The sequence below is a fragment of the Drosophila albomicans genome, chromosome 2L (assembly GCF_009650485.2).
Source record: "Drosophila albomicans strain 15112-1751.03 chromosome 2L, ASM965048v2, whole genome shotgun sequence".
NCBI classification, from domain to species: Eukaryota; Metazoa; Arthropoda; class Insecta; order Diptera; family Drosophilidae; genus Drosophila; species Drosophila albomicans.
In genome coordinates, this window is record NC_047628.2 from 25,049,969 (window position 1) to 25,066,324 (window position 16,356).

The 16,356-nt window shown below is 34.6% G+C and overlaps 1 long non-coding RNA gene across 1 annotated transcript; it reads right to left on the reverse strand.

The window, feature by feature from the left end:
• Window positions 1–14,672: 14,672 nt before the first annotated feature.
• LOC127565240 (uncharacterized) lies at window positions 14,673–15,793 on the reverse strand. Its single transcript, XR_007954618.1, has 3 exons — window positions 15,749–15,793; window positions 15,618–15,691; window positions 14,673–14,824 (listed from the first exon to the last, which is right to left on the reverse strand). It is a non-coding gene; the product is annotated as an uncharacterized LOC127565240 (long non-coding RNA).
• Window positions 15,794–16,356: the final 563 nt, after the last annotated feature.

The window sequence follows — 16,356 nt, forward strand, 5'->3', positions numbered from 1 at the left end:
ATATACATTTCTCTTAACAAAATTCTGTATTAATTTATCTATCCTTTGCTGTTAATCGCATAGCACATAAAAGTTTAGTTTACCCCTCAGTAAAATTGCGATTTCTAGAGCATATTTCATGCGCACATTCATCGCACTGTTACCGTTTAACAATGCACCAAGCATTGGCATTCGATTTTCATTATTAACGTGGAATGCCATTGCCGTTGAACTGTGATTGAATGAAAAATCATAAATGTATTTATGCCACCAACAGGAAAATGAGCGCAAAAGCCCAACCAATGGCTGACAAGGTGTAAAAAGAGCAGGATTAAAGGATGAAAGCTCAAGCTTAAGGGGCACAAAAGAAAGTACAAAATGTAAAGTAAAATGAAAATGAAAATAAAAATTATATATAAAGAAACGAAGAATTTTGTTTTGCCATAGATTGAACTTCTTCTTGGCTAGCTAGATTTAATATTGCAAGCAGATAATTTCACAATATTTCTTTCGTGTTGCAAGCGAATATTAAACAGCATAAAGCAGACTTTAGTTGCCATTTAAATGGTGGTAAAACATTGTGATAAATTTGACTGTAAGATATTGATAATAAATGAGGTTGGTGTAAACATTTTTGAAATATATTTTATGCGATATTTTGCTGGTAGTTTGACATTGCAATTTGTCGTCATTAAAATGAGTTGGGTCAAGCACTTAGTGAACTTTGTCGCTATTTATTGTTGGCTTTGGCTCAGGTGGTTTGCCATTGCATATTGTTAGCCTTGGCTCGTTAGCCTGGCTAACAACGGTCACCCAACGACGCCGTTGTCGACGCCGTTGTCGATGGCGATGGCGATGGCGATGCTTGTATTATAAATATGCTCGTACATAATGCTAAAGTGCAGAATATTGCACATAATAATTTACAAGCAGACGCGAATTGATTTATGACAAGTCACGTACTTTGCTGGCAACGTTGCATAAAGTATCCCAAAAGAGAAAGAGCGAGGGGAAGAGAGAAAGAGCGAGAAAGAGAGTCCGTAAGTCTCTCATAAGGCAACCCATTAAAGTCATTTTTGTACCCCTTAATTTGTGTACGCTTCGAGTTGGAGTTAAGCAGCAGCAGCGAAAGCAAAAAGGAGAGGAGACGATGCTGGAGGATGGGGAGATAACTGAAAGTAATCAGCAGCAGCCTTTGACTAGATGACTGCAGGCTGGATCCGAGATACTGGAGGTCCATCCATTAGCATAATCGATGGCACTTTGTTTGCTTCGGCTGCACTTTTACAACAACTACAAAAGCGGGCAAGATTTAACCAGTTGCCAGTTACTCGACTATCTCTTTCTCTCTCTCTCTTTCGCTCTCTTTATCTTGCTCCTGTTATCCTTGTTATTGTTGTTTGTTCGTTTGTGTCCATTGTTGTTCTGTTCTGGCATACAAAAGCATATTGCCCACCATCTTCTGCCCCAAGTAAACGAATTAATTAAGAATGTCACGAGCGTGAAATTCAAACAAAAGATTGTTTGTGCGCATAAAGAGAGTGAGCGAGAGAGAAATGATAGAGAAAGAGCGGGAGAGAAAGAGTCGCCACAGTTCCCTGAACGCAGAGCATAACAAATGCAAACTGCAAATTTAATTAAATTGCATTTCTACCCAACTCTTCCGACGCGTTTCGTTTAACAACCAACTTCCAGCTCTATATAGGTGTATATAGTAATAGTATAAAGCAGAATTCGCAGGTTGCCTTAGTCGAGTTAATATAACAATTAAGTTCCACTAAAGTTCAGGCTTTAATTGTTACTTATTTGACAACACGATGCATTTTCGTCAAGTGCAACACGTTAATTAGCTGCGCCGCAAGTTTTTCCATTTTCTAATTAAGTTTTTTTTGTTGCTGCTAGGAGAACTTGGTAGCAACTGGAGAATTGGGCATTCCTTCTTGAAAAGAAGTTTTGCGCTTGTTTATTATGTGAAGTAAGTTAGAAAGAACTTCACTTCATATTTTGGGAAGGGAAATTAGCAGAATGCTTATAATTATTTCTAAGTTGTATATAAGTTTAAAATACAAATAATTTTAAATTCTATTTTTAAAACCAATCCTTTTTCTTTCTCTTCTTTCTTGAAAAAGTGTTTAAATCATCTAAATTGGAACAGTGCATATTTATTATTACTTCAAATTTGTCAAAGAAAATAACTACCTCACAAGATAGACTGTTTTTTTGAATCTTCTAAAGTGGAAGTATTTATTATTATTTAAAATTTTTTAAATCAAACTTTTGCCTTCCTACATGTTGAGGTTTAAAATGTGTAAATTAAAATAGTGCATCAATATTATTATTATTCTTTTTTGTTTTCGCCTCTGTGCAAGTTGAATATTTATTTAATATCTATAAAGTTAAAGAGTTCACATTTATTATTATTTAAAATTTATAAAATCAAACCAATTTAGGCTACCAACATGTTGTAGTTTTGTTTTAAATCTATTTACTATCATAGCGCATATTTATTATTATTTAAAATATATAAAATCAAACCAACTTTAACCTTTCAACATAAATATTATTATTGTTTGCAATTTTGCATTTACCACTCAGCAAGTTTAATCATTGATAATCTTTAAACTAAAAAAGTGCATATTTATTATTATTTCAAGTATCTGAAAGCAAACTAATTTTACATGTTGAGGTATCTTTAAAATGTATCAACTAAAATAGAGCATACATATTTTTATTATTTCATATTTTGCTTTTACCTTTAAAATCTATAAATAAAAATGGACTCTTTTCCATGGTCATATGCAAATTTGGTGCTAACTATTTTCATCTTTATAAGTAAAGAAACAAATGTAGCATATAAAATAAATCTGCTTTATTTTTGGGTAAATGTTCTGTGCAGACTTGGCAACTTTCGACAATGAAGTGACAATTTACAGCTCAGTTCTTGGCTCAAGTTATTCACATTTGCATATCATACTAAATAGAATGTGTTGTCAATTTATTTGCCAGCCGAAAAAAGTCCTTGTGCAGTTCTTTCAACTTGTGTCGAGCAGCATTTAAATTGAAACAAGTTTCGCTTAATTAACATATCTGAAGCAGAAAATGCATAATCATGGCCATTATCCCAGGCACATCGCTCAACTTACCCCAAACTTTGTCAAATTGGTCAGCCTGGTCAGCAATTCTGCGCGTTCCACGATGACCTTCTGCTTGGTTCCCTCGTTCCCTGCTCTGTTCTTCCCCTCTACTTTCCCCTATGGACTGCTTCTACTGTTGCTGCTGCTGCTGTCATGTCTCTCTGCTGGTGACTGCGACTGTTGCCAGTTGCTATGCAAATTTCATTTGGCTGCCTGCATTGAAGCGCGTTGCCTGGCAACTGTTCCCCCCAAAGCACATCCAACTAACTCCCTCGTCGACCCCTTTTCCGACCAGCTCGCTTCTAATCCCAAACAGAAACTAACACGAAGGGGGGAGGAGCATGGGAGGGCAGCTGTCATATTGGGCTTACATGACAACGACACAAATTTTAACTAAATTAATAACACATAATTTAAATATTTTTGGCGTACAGCAACTAGAGACGTCGACACTGTCAGCTGCATTAACACCCAACACAAATACACACAACACACATACACATGCAAAGAACAACATGTATTCATATCTAAAGCCAAAATATTGAAGCCAAATTGTAAACAGTCAAGCAGACATATCTCTGACATGGCTATTTGTTATTTCAGCATTACAATTTCACGCATTCTCTGAACTCTCTCTCTTTCTATCTGTCTCTGCAAAATTATCACATGTAAATTCAACATCAACAGCAAATTCAAAATTTTGATTAAACAAATATTTTGCAAGCCCATTTAAAAGTTAGAAACCAGTTGGAATGCGAGCCGGGAGGCAGCAAAGGAAGCGCACAATTTTCGATTATGCATATTATAGACTAAAAGTTGTCACATATTTATGTGAGGTATATGTGGGAGAAACACTTTTAAATTCTTATATAATATTCCATATATTAGCAACGGAAGAAACAGACCTTGAAATGCTCAGTAATCATCTGTGAAATACGTTAAAGTATCAATTAAATTTCTGTATTTCATACAAAATAAAAGATGGAAAGAAGAAGTCGTTGTACAACCCAAAAATCTTAGTTCAAGATTGATTTTTTTTTAAGATCGAAAAAAATGTTAAATCAAGATTTGCAATCTACTTTTTAACTTAGTACAAACCAATCTAGAATAAAGATTTGCTTCTTAAATGTAGCATTAAAATTTTGATTTAAGATTTTTTTCAACCTAAAAAGCTTATTTAAAGATAGTTATTTTTGTAAATCGAAAAAATCAAGATTGTAGAAATCAAATTTAATATCTTTATTTGTTACACTAAAATACTTTAATTCAAAAAATAGAAATTGAAAAACTGTGAACTGTAAAATTCTTTTAAATTTCAATTAAATAATTTCTATATATTATAAAATATAAAAGGTTTAAATAAGAAATATAAAATAGTTGGTGTAAATTGAGTTACAGAAATACAAGTTACAAATAATAATGTTACATTTTCTTAATTCAACTCATTTTACATCATATATTTTAGATGACTTATTTAAACCTTTTTTAAATGAAACAATTCCATTTCAAAAAGAAGAAATTTGTGCTTAAAGTCAACTTAGAAGATTGCAATTCGCTGCTAAATAATGTAACAACTTTGATTCCTCCATTTGTTGCCCCAACTCTAAGCGACCCTCTTTACAATATTTTGCAGCCACAGGGTATATTAATATCAATTATAAATAAACTTCCTGCGAAAGGAAATTTACATTTTATTGCCACGAAATTCGCAGCAATTTTCATATCTGTGCATATCCTGTTCAATTTTCAAGGCTTTTGTGTGCAGCTTTAGAATGAAATTTATGAAAATAATTTCCATACACATGTACGAGTATGTGAAATAATCTTTGAGGTAAAAAGGTCACAATGGACCAACACACACACTCGCAAGCAAGTTTATATATATCGCTATGTGTGTTATGCTGTTACATAAATTGTGGTCACTTGTGCCTCTTGTGGCAAGCCAAACGTGCAACGCACACGTGACCAGCCGCCGTTGCTCTAATAATAAACGGGACAAGGCACAACATTGCAAGGATAATGGCAATGAGTACCGTCGAGTCCAGCCCCAAAGACTATTTACTTGAATAGATTGGAATGTACCCGGCCCGGCCCCTTCGCCTCTTCATGTATAAAGGGACTCGACACATTCCCAGCTGACCACTTTCATTTTTGCCCAGCTTTGAACTGAGCTTTGAGCGCTGCTCATTTCATTTTCAGTGTTTCGCTTTACTCATTATCCTTTGCCAGGGACTTTAGCTTGACGCTAAATTGCGTTCTTTGCCTTTGCCTTTTCAGCTGCTGGTTTTCTATGGGGCATTTGTATGTTATGTGTAGTGGAGTGCAATTGTGGCAAAGTGGACAGCCCTCCATCAACGAGACGGCAGCGCTTTATTTGCATATTGGCAGCGCTAAAGTTACACAAAAGCATGCGTGTACCACATTGTATTTTCTCGAGCGTCTAATTGAAACTATAAGTTACAGAACAGTCAGAAAAAGCTGTTGAATAGAATTATAGTAAATGTTTAAATTGAATACTAAATTCATATTATACATGTATATATTTAAATGGATAAGTGGAAGGCTGTCTCTTTTGATTAAAATTAAACATGACTGAAATGGGATTATTTTCAAATTGCAAATCCAATTGCAATTGGCTAACTAAAGCCGCCAAAGTGCTGCTCTCGGGTTGTTAATTGCAGAACTGTAATTAAAATCGAACTCTGACCTCTCGATTGGCCGTTATCAAGTCGGATAATCAAATTTGTCGTGTTGACAAACTGGCTGTTGGGCCCAAAGTTGAAGTGAAATGCGATTTAAATAACTCGAGACTGCGTTTGGCAGAGAGCTTAATTGATTTGATAAGGAGTGACAACTTGTTTAAAACTGGCAATTTAAAGTCGGTTTGTTGACATTATAAAAAGCGACGGCTGAGATATTGAGATACCGCAAATAAAAGTGAAGAGAGCTTAAAGAGCTCTCTCTCTGGCTTGTGTTGTGAACTGGCCTTTGGCCAAGGGGCAGACAGGGATTTGTACAGATGACTTGCTGGGACGACGTTGCACACACGTTGATTTCTCTCACACGGATTGACAATTGAAATACGAGCCAAGTCAAATACGCTGTCAGACCGACATATCAGACACTGTACTGTGTGTGTGTGTGTGTGTGTGTGTGTGTGTATATATATGGTTGGTGAATGTGGCAGCCACAAAGAGACAGGCAAGGACATCAGCGCATAAATTTCATGTGCTCTCGCTCTCTCTCTTTCACTCTCTCTGTGTCTTGGTCTCGCTCTCTGTGAGTGGGGCAAACAGACAGGGCAAACAAACAAACGGCGCAAACAAATAAAATGCCAAGCACTAAGCGACGCCACAAATAAGGTTCAAGGACAGTAGAAGCTTCCACCACCTTCCCCTTCCCCTTCCCTTCCTTCCTCCCTCGCTTGCAGCAGCCACAATTTGTGCAGCCAGCAGCAAACGCCTTAGCTTGATGCTCGAATTTCAGTTTGAGCTCTGCATTTGCCACATGCACAAATTGTGGTCAACACTTGCCAAGAAATGTGTCTGAGTATGTGAATGTATGTGTCTGTGTGTGTGAGTGGGAGTGTCTTTTGTGTGTGTGTGTGTGTCTTGCTACTCATGTTACAAAATTCATTTAAATGAAGTGATGCCTCAGACATTGGTCAGCGCGCAAGAACATCACTCAAGCTTACGCTCTCCGTCTCTGCTTTTGTTAGCAGTTAAAGTCACGTATACGCCACGTTAAACATGGTCATCCATATGGCGCAGCTGTTGTACCAAACAATTTCGACACAATTTATGGCAACCAATTGACATAACTAAAACACACACAAACCGACAAAAAAAAACGTTGTGTTTACCGCAATCATTTTGGTTTGAAAACGCTTTCGCCGCATTTTCACCAACTTTTCTGTAGCATACTTTTTGGGGCCGTCCTAAATATTGAATTGAAGCGAATGAAAGCGAAATGCTATCAATAATAGATGCAATATCAAAAATCAAAAATGCTGCCAACGTCCATCTTTTCTCACTTTAATATTTCTACGTGAGCATTGCGCAAATAAACTTATTTATATACACCGGCTTTATTAAAAATCCCCGAAACAGTGAAGCATGAAAGCAATATTGAGAACACCAACGCTTGTTTGACTAGCGCTTAATGTGTAATCAAACGTAGCATTTTTTTCGGTACTGTCACGCAATTCAGCATTCAAATGCTGCGCATAAATAAGGCAATAAATCAGTGAAATATAATACATCACCTGGCAAGGAGCAAAGCAGGTGGTCTGCTCTCTCTCTCTCTCTCTCTGTCTCTGGCGACCTCTCGGTTGATCCCCTAAGAAATTTCGAGCATTGGGGGATAAATGGAAGAAGAACCTCAGATTTTATGCTGGATGGCATTCAACATTTCCATGGAGCCCCATAAATTATGCGTGTTTTTCGGTTGTAAGTCATAAGAAAAATGACATATTTTCTCGGTCGCAATTTCTTCTCGCACTCTCAGCTCTCTCAGAACTTTTGGGCGGCATGCCAGTCGATGGTCATGGCCAGCCAGAGTTTTATGCTTAGGCCAAAGGCCAAACATTTTTGCCATGTGGATTGCCCTTTTTTTGGGCATAAAAAGTGGGGAGATTGACGCACATAATTCATTTGGTCATTCGCCATGAACATGAACATATACATATATACACACTCGGTATTTATGAAATTCATCGTCGTCGTTGTCGTCATAGTTGTATTTGCCTTTGCGCCAGGACAACGACAACAGAAAATTAATTAAACTTCAATTTGGCTTGTCAAAAGCTGATTAAATACAATTTGTTCTATTTGCTCTATTAAATAAATAACACAAGGGAAAACTTTGAGCCATTCCAAACACACAATTTATTCTACAAGTTGCGCACAAAATGTTGACATTTTACTTACTTACTATAGACGAGTCGAATGGCATTATCATGGCAACAATTGTTGGCCCAACTTTGAGGGTAATTGAAGTGGAAATAGTCTTGTAATTAACAAAAGATACTATTATATTACGTTTTAGTAGAGAAAACTGATTGCATGACTGACTGAAGTGAGTGAGTGATTGCTCAATAAAGTGCTTAGCGTGTGACAACTGGTAAAATTTGATCACTTCACAGTCTTTAGATAAGAAGCCAAGATTAATAAACATGTAAATGCAGTAAATCGATAAATAAATTGCCTTTTATGTGAATTTCCTTTTAAATAAATACTGCAATGATTTGTGGCCAAGAACGGTTTTTTCTCTGTGTGTGAGCCGGCTTTAAAAATATGCTGAAAAAAATGGGTGGCCTTATCAGTTTGAAATATTTCAGCTTTTATACAATTTCTTTTTGGTTTACGCTCGACTGCGTTGCATATATTTATTGCCACTTATTTGCAGCTGAAAAATGCAACAGTTTTAATGCAAAAACACACACCTTCAAAATGGCACAAAAAACGCTAACGGCCATCGCTCTGATCCACTCAAAGACAAACACACACAGTCACACTCCATCCCATGACACACACACACACAATCTTACTATTTACCAACTGTTTTCTTTACTAACGTACAAAAAAAAGAAGCTAAAAATGTTAGCATTTTGTTCCACCAAAGTTTGTTTGCGCTTGAGATAACCGTTTTGTTTACTTTTCGAGACTCTTTTTAAATTCGAACTAAAAGGGTAGATTGTTACGCTTTGTGACAATCATGGAAAGTTATATGTGGGCAATATTATAGAGAATAACATATAAACTGAAACCGTTTTAAAAATGAGTAAAAGTTATTTTCATAGCTCTGATTTAGCTACGATTGATTTTAGAAACTTTTCCAGTTTGTTTATGTTTGCAATTATCTTAAAACTAAAAAATATTTGCAAAATCATTTTAAACTCAAATTTAAGTGCTAATCAAGAGCTATAAGATTGATCTTTACTTAAAATAAAATAAAAATGTTGGTATATGTTTTGCTATAAGATTGATCTTTACTCAAAATAAAAAAGATTTATTGATATATGTTTTTTCACTTTATATTCAAAATTTTGACAAAAAAATTCCCATATGTATTTATTTTTAATATTTAAAAATTTGAATTGCTTCAATTTTCAGCATTTTTCTTTGGTTTCTAAAATATCTTTTGCTGGGTATCAAAGTCGTTTTTCCTTCCCCCAACATTTTTCCATATTATTCTACTGTGTATTGCTTTCAGCTACAGTTTCTCAGATGCTGTTGGGGCTCACTATTTTTTTATCACATGATGTTTTAGTTAACATATGTGTGTTTTTGTCATGTGGACATGGGTTAAACGGACTGAATGCTCGCCGAGCATGGGACGTGGCAGCGTGAGTTTACACAGGATTTATTGTTTTCTATGTGCATTTTAAGCACACCAAAATCATTTTCAACAACAACATAAAAAAAAACCACCTCTAAAACTGCTACTTGAATAGACACACACACACACTCACACACAAACACGCACGTAACAAGTATAACAGCACATAGGTACTCCCTCACACACTCGCACACACACGCACACACACGCAGCATCCCATCAGCTGTTCACTGCTCAGTCCGTTGCTGTCAGTATGTGGCCATTTATCCTTATTTCGGTCGAAAAGCACTCGAATATGAACACAGACCAAAAAAAAAGAAGGCAAGTGAAGTTGTTGAAAAAAAAAACACAGTTTGATTGACTTTTAGATACTGCGTACGATCTTCTGGCTTTTAGTTGACTAAATAGATTTAAATGGCTTTCGCATAGCTTATCCCGATTTTATTTAGTGGCTGAAGTTTTAGGAAAACATTTAAAATTTCTGCAACTTTCCAGCAATTTATTATATATTGTAATATTTTTTATAGAATAGAATATTTCGAACTATTTACTATATACTAAATATTATTTTGGATATTATTTTATTATTATTAGTTAGTATATAGAAAATATTAAGATTGTGAATAAATAAATCCTAACTAGTTTTATACTAAACATAATATACTATTTATCATTTTTAGTATTTTTATGTATACAAATTGTTAAAATTAAAATACTAAAAAATTTATCCTAAAATAATATACTATGTATTATTTTTAGTATTATTGTGCCTAGACATAGTTAAGACTATCTAAATATGTTCTATTATTATAAGTAATCCAAAATATCCATTATCTCAAAAATCTAAATATCATTGCAATTGAAAGGTTTTTCTTTCTTTTAAAGCAAAGAGTCAAATGGAATTTCCAGTTTCAAAATATTTGATCTGCTTTGTTTTTCATTAAAAGTCAATTGTTAAATGAAAGAAAATAAATACGCTTTTATTAGAATATTTTTTACATTAGTATATATTTTATCCCACTTTACTTTTAATATTATATTTTAATTTTTTTTTATAAATTATAATTTTCCCATCTTTCTAGAGCTCAACTATAGTTGATTCACACTTCATAACACGGGGTATAAACAATGGGTTCGCTTTTCTTGGGCACGTATTCGTACCTCAAAGAATTCGTGCAGCCTTGGGGGCGATTCAAGTCCGATGGGCCGCTGCTTGAGAAAACGTAGACTTAACGTCTATGCGCATCATTTTTTAGTCTCATGCTTCGAGGAGCGCAAGAATATTAAAAATTTGTGAAACGTTGCCGAAAAACTTTAAATTTGCTTATTATGCTTAACTTGCTGTCTGCTCTCAGTTCTCAGCTTCTGAGCTGTCTGCTGTGTGTGTGTGTGCTACCTGCTGAATGCTTTCCTTGCTGCTGATGCCTTTAGAGAATCGCCAGCCGTATTGCACCTTTAGTAGTTGCCTTTTACCTTGCTGCTTCTGCTGCTTCTGCTGTTGCTGCTGTCTGATGCTCTCAGGGTGGCACTTGAACGCATTTGCTCACTTGCCTGGCTGCAGTATCAAATAGCAAAACAGCCAAAGGAGAAACCAAAGCATGAGGCAGTAGTTTTCTCTATAGCATGACCCAATTTCCCGTTTCTGCATTCGCATGTGTGTGTGTGTGTGAATGCGTGAGTGTGTGTGTGCGTGTACTGTCTGTTACGTTTAACGACTTTCGAGTTCAAATTGTACAAAATTTACGATGCCAAGCATTTTCACACTAGCCAAAATTGGTATTTGTTTCCCTTCCCCCCTCTTCGCTCCCCACACAATCCATTATTTTTTGGTTCACTTCGGTTTTTATTTGGGCAACCAATTGGCGCTTTGGCTGCCACTGCAACGGCTGCTGCAACTGCATCTGCCACAGGCTGTCGTTAATTGAGGTGGAGAGCGACACTAAAAATGAGCAAACACAAACATTGTATGTGTGTGTTGGTGTGCAATTGTCTGGCATGCTTTTAATTCAATTGAACAACACAAACAAAAGTCTCGGACAACAGCAACAACGATGTGCTACAGCATAATTAATTTGCAAATATCGTGCAACAATAATTTTCATTTAGAAATTGCTTTTCTAAATGCTTTTTTCATACTACGCTTCAAGCGTAAGTTTTATGCTCATGAATGACTTGTGAAAAGTTAAAGAGCTTAAAAGTGTTGCACACATGGGTGGAGATTATAAAATGTAAAAGTAATACACTAATTTATAAGTCAGCACTATGTTGGTGAAAAACATAAACTGCTAGACAAAATGTAGGAAGCATGGAAAGGATTACAAAATGACTGTGAGTTTAAATTGTCAGTTTACAGTATGAAACTCTACTCTTATACATATAAAGTATTTATTTTGTTGCAGTGCTAGTTAAGGATAGATAATGTGGGATGTCAGCTAAAAAAGATTAGTCAAGCACTGAATTAAGTAATGAAAGATAATGTATTTGTAGATTAAATATTATTGCATATTTTTATTTTATTGCAGTATTATATAATACTATATGTGCTAATAATATACCAATAATGTACATGCTTAAGCTTAGAATATAAGCTACTGAATATTTAGTACTATTTAATACTGTTAACAGTAATATACTAATACTAATACATGGTTAAACTTAGTATATAAGCTACTGAATATTTAGTATTATTTTATACTGCTAACAGTAATATACTAATACTAATACATGCTTAAGCTTAGTATATTATCTACTGAATATTTAGTATTATTTCATACTGTAAACAGTAATATTCTAATACTATACATACTTAAGCTTATTATATCAGCTTATATAATTTATAAGACTATTTGTAGGTTTTTGTCATTTCAAATATTTAATAGAACTTGAAACATTTATTAATACATATGTACCTTGTAGAATAATTATATTGATATTTTAAAACTACATTGCAAAGTATTCCACACAATATCACAATCAAATGAACTTTTACGCTAACCCATAAAACAAATTGATCAGCAATCAGCTTATAACTAAAATTCCTACGGTTTTTCACCATATTCAATCCAATACTTCATATTTACCTTACTTCATATTTACCTTTTTATTTATCTCTCTCATATTATTACCAACCGTTTGTCGCCCATTAACTCCTCAAGAAAGACCCTCTAATGAGTTATTTACTTATGCAACTTGCATGACTCTGCAGAAATGCACAATTTCCAAGATCAACAACTCATGAGGGCAACTCGATGCCATTAAATAAGTACTCCACCCAAAGCATAATACAAATTAAAATCAAAAGGTTGCATTGAAGCAATTGCTTCCAGTTATTAGAGACTCTCTTTGGATATTTAATTGTGGCCGTTGTAAAGAGCTTTTTGATAAGCAAACAATGAAATGAGTTGAGAAATCGTTTGGAAAAAGATCAGCTTCCAGAGAGTTGAAATGCTCTGTTGGAGTACATAGAAGAGACGTGACTTCAAGTTCATTGTGGCAATTTGTGTGCAGAGATCCCCGCGGAGACATTTTTTTTGTTGTTTGCTGTTGTCATTCCTTGGCACACTTTTGGCTAAAGTCTTGCACAAGCTTCGGAGCTCAAGGTCGCGCAAAACGCAGACTTAAATGCCATTTTAACGTAAATCAAACAAAAGTCAACAAACATACAAAAAAAAAAAGAAAACTCAGATAAATAAATAGAGAAGCGAGAAGCGAGAAAAACGAGAAGAAGACTCGTGAAATGAATGCAACGAGTGGCAGTTGCATAATTCGTTCGTGCAAACACGATTTCTGCCAGCAGTAAAACACCCAAGCAACACCCCAAAATGCATCATCGCGAAGCTGACACCAGCTGTGGCGTCTCCCCTCCCCCTTTGGAAGCTGCCCGCTGTCCGCTTTAACTGCCAGTCTGTAGTACGTGGTTGTATTGCATGTGCCACACGTCGTCAAATATTCGTGTGGCGCATAAATCTTTTTTCAGTGTGCCGCAAAATAATTTAACTCTTGTCGAGCTGAGCTTTAATATGAAATGCAAGCGAAACCAACAACAGCAGCAACAACAGCAACAGCAACATCAACTCAACTACCGACAAAAACAAAAACAACTTTTGTGATTCGATTGCTGCTGCTGCTGCTGTTGCTGCTTCACTCCACAATCACAACGACAGCAAAGTTGCAACAACTTCTTTAACAATTTCCGTTTTTCCCTATAGTATTGTTAGCTCAATACCCTGTAAAAATGGGTTTCAAAGTATCTTAACTAGCCACAAGTTAAGCTAGTTTATTGGCTGCAAATACTTTTATATTTATTTACATATAATTCTTCTACAGGGTAATGCAAATTCTTGATCTTCTTCTGTTCTGTGCCTTACTTTGTTGTCACTGATTCGACTTGACAATTAATTTGTCCTCATTCTTGAGGTGTTCATTAAACTTGCCCAGCACAACAAAAGAAAATGTCACAACATCGACTTTTGACTCGCAGCGGCAGCAAAAAAAAAACTTTTCTCTCTTCTGTTTTCTTTATTTGCTCTTGTTCTTATCGATTGTTGTAAGTTTCTTGCAAAAATGTTTCTTGCTTTACATTTCAAATTGTCTTAAATTGTTGACAACTTTTTTTTTGCTTTCTAGCTCAGGCTCTAAGCACATTAAAGAACATTTATTTATTTTATTTAAATTTATTGAAGCCAAGTGTATCGAAGTGTAAAGTTAGAAACAAATTACGAGGACAAAGCTTAGAAGAAGTTGATGCGAACAACTCAAAGCTTACATAGAATTGTCCCAAATCAAGCCTCATCCCATAAGCTCTGTAATACTATATGTGAAATGATGAATTGAAGTTTAATTTTAAAGTGTAAAGACTAGAAGATACGCTTTCAAATTTTCAGTCCAATATTTATCTGTACTTACTTTATTTACTTGTAAAATTCTCTTTTATATTTTTGACTCTTTTTTTAATTATGTGAATTGTACTCTCAAGAAAAGAGTAATTTATAAAATCAAGAATATTAAATATTATTGACTTATTATAACAAAAACCATTATCCTGACTTTTCTTAACAAAAATGAATTCTTTCTAATTGTTTTCTTGTTGAAAAAGTCTCTAGAGTTCCTCAAGTTTTAATGGTACTAATGACAAATAATTACCAATTACAGGGTATACAATATCAAAGTTAAGCACACTCATTATAAATCTACCTTGTTGTTTGTTAGTTGCTTGTAAGAATTTTCCTCCTGGTCGCCGCACTCACTTTTGTCCATCTCCAATGTTGATGTTTCCGACAGCAAAGCGGAAACTTTGTGCTTCCTCTTTTTCGGCTGTGGTCTTTGCCCCTGACAAACTTTGAACTTTGTCAAATCCAATAAGCTCTGTGCACCTAAAAATCGGAGAAAAAAACACAAAAAATAAATCCAAAATAAGAACAAATTTCTGGCTTTATTTCACCTACGAAAATCTCTCGGCAAACACACAACAAACTTAATTCGACTCCAAGTCAAATTCAGAACGTGCTGAGTGTACAAAATTTGAGTTTTAAGTAGATTTGAATACATTCAAGAATCGCAGCGAATTGCGAAACCGCAATCAGATTCAGATTCGCGCATTTCGATGCTGCGATAATTGAATGCAATTCAATTACAATAAACGATGGCGACTTGCGGCGTTTGTCGAGCAATTAAATAACAATTTTCGCAATCGCCAATAAACCATTAAAATTCATTTAGGCCTTCATAATGAGGGGGGAATAAATGACTTTCAAGTTGTCTCCCCCCGTCTTTCCCGTCTCTTTGTGTCACTCTTTCCCTTTTGGCAAAACGTGCCATGATTGATGACCAGGTCTTTGGTGAGATGTTAATGCCGTCATTATGATTTTAATGAGTTACAAATGAAAGTGAATACATGAACGCGAGTCTACTCAGTCATCTCATTTGCCAATTGTTTGTTAAATGTCATGTTTGCTTCTTTTTTTTTTTTGTTTGTTTGTTTGTCGATAACAATTTTTGGCAATTTCCTGCGAATTGTGAATGGAATAACTTATTTTTATTGCGAATCTCTGTGTGTGTGGAAAGTCTATAAATACGCGAGGCTTGTGAAAGAGCTTTAATAATGGAGTTGTGTGAGTCCATTATTAATTTGTTGAATACACGAATTTGTGGGCCTTTCTTTCTTACCGGGTTCATGAAATATTAGAGACCATGAGGTTTGGTTTTCGGCAAACTAATTTCATAATTTGCATATACACATGCTGCATAAAGACCAGGTATATGAATGAATGAATGAATATTTATGGGTATTTATGCACATTGCTAAATGTGTGCTAAATCATATTTATGTAAGCTCTTTATGCCTGCTAAATTCATCGGCTTGCCAATTAAAATTAATTTTCGAAATATTTATTCAATTATTTAATAAAATTCCATAGCTCGCTTTGCTCATTGAAATTTTTGCTTTGTCAAAGAATTTCTCTAAAAAATCTAGAAAATATTTATGATTGCTGCTATGTTAGTGGTTCAAATAGTTAATAATTTAATTTTATTGCAGTAATTGCAATGCAGTATTTTTATATAAATTTGTAATTTTTCCTTAGTATACTTTAATTTTAGCTTTTGGTATTTTTAAGTGTTTTGCGGTGTATTAAATTTGTATATTTCGAGAATAATACCGCACTGATTTGCTTTTACTCTAAATAGTCTTAGTCTTTCCTTTTTGAAAGTTTCTTGTTTATACTTCAATTTTTTAATTATTAAAGTCATCAAATTATTCAACACAGTATTTTTGTTAAAAATTTTGGTATTTATTTAATTAAAAGCCTAACTAATTTTAAATTATCTTGTTAGTTTTCTAAGAACTATTTAAATAATTACATTTTATTTCCATTACAAATTTTGTATTTTAAACTTTTAATCTTTA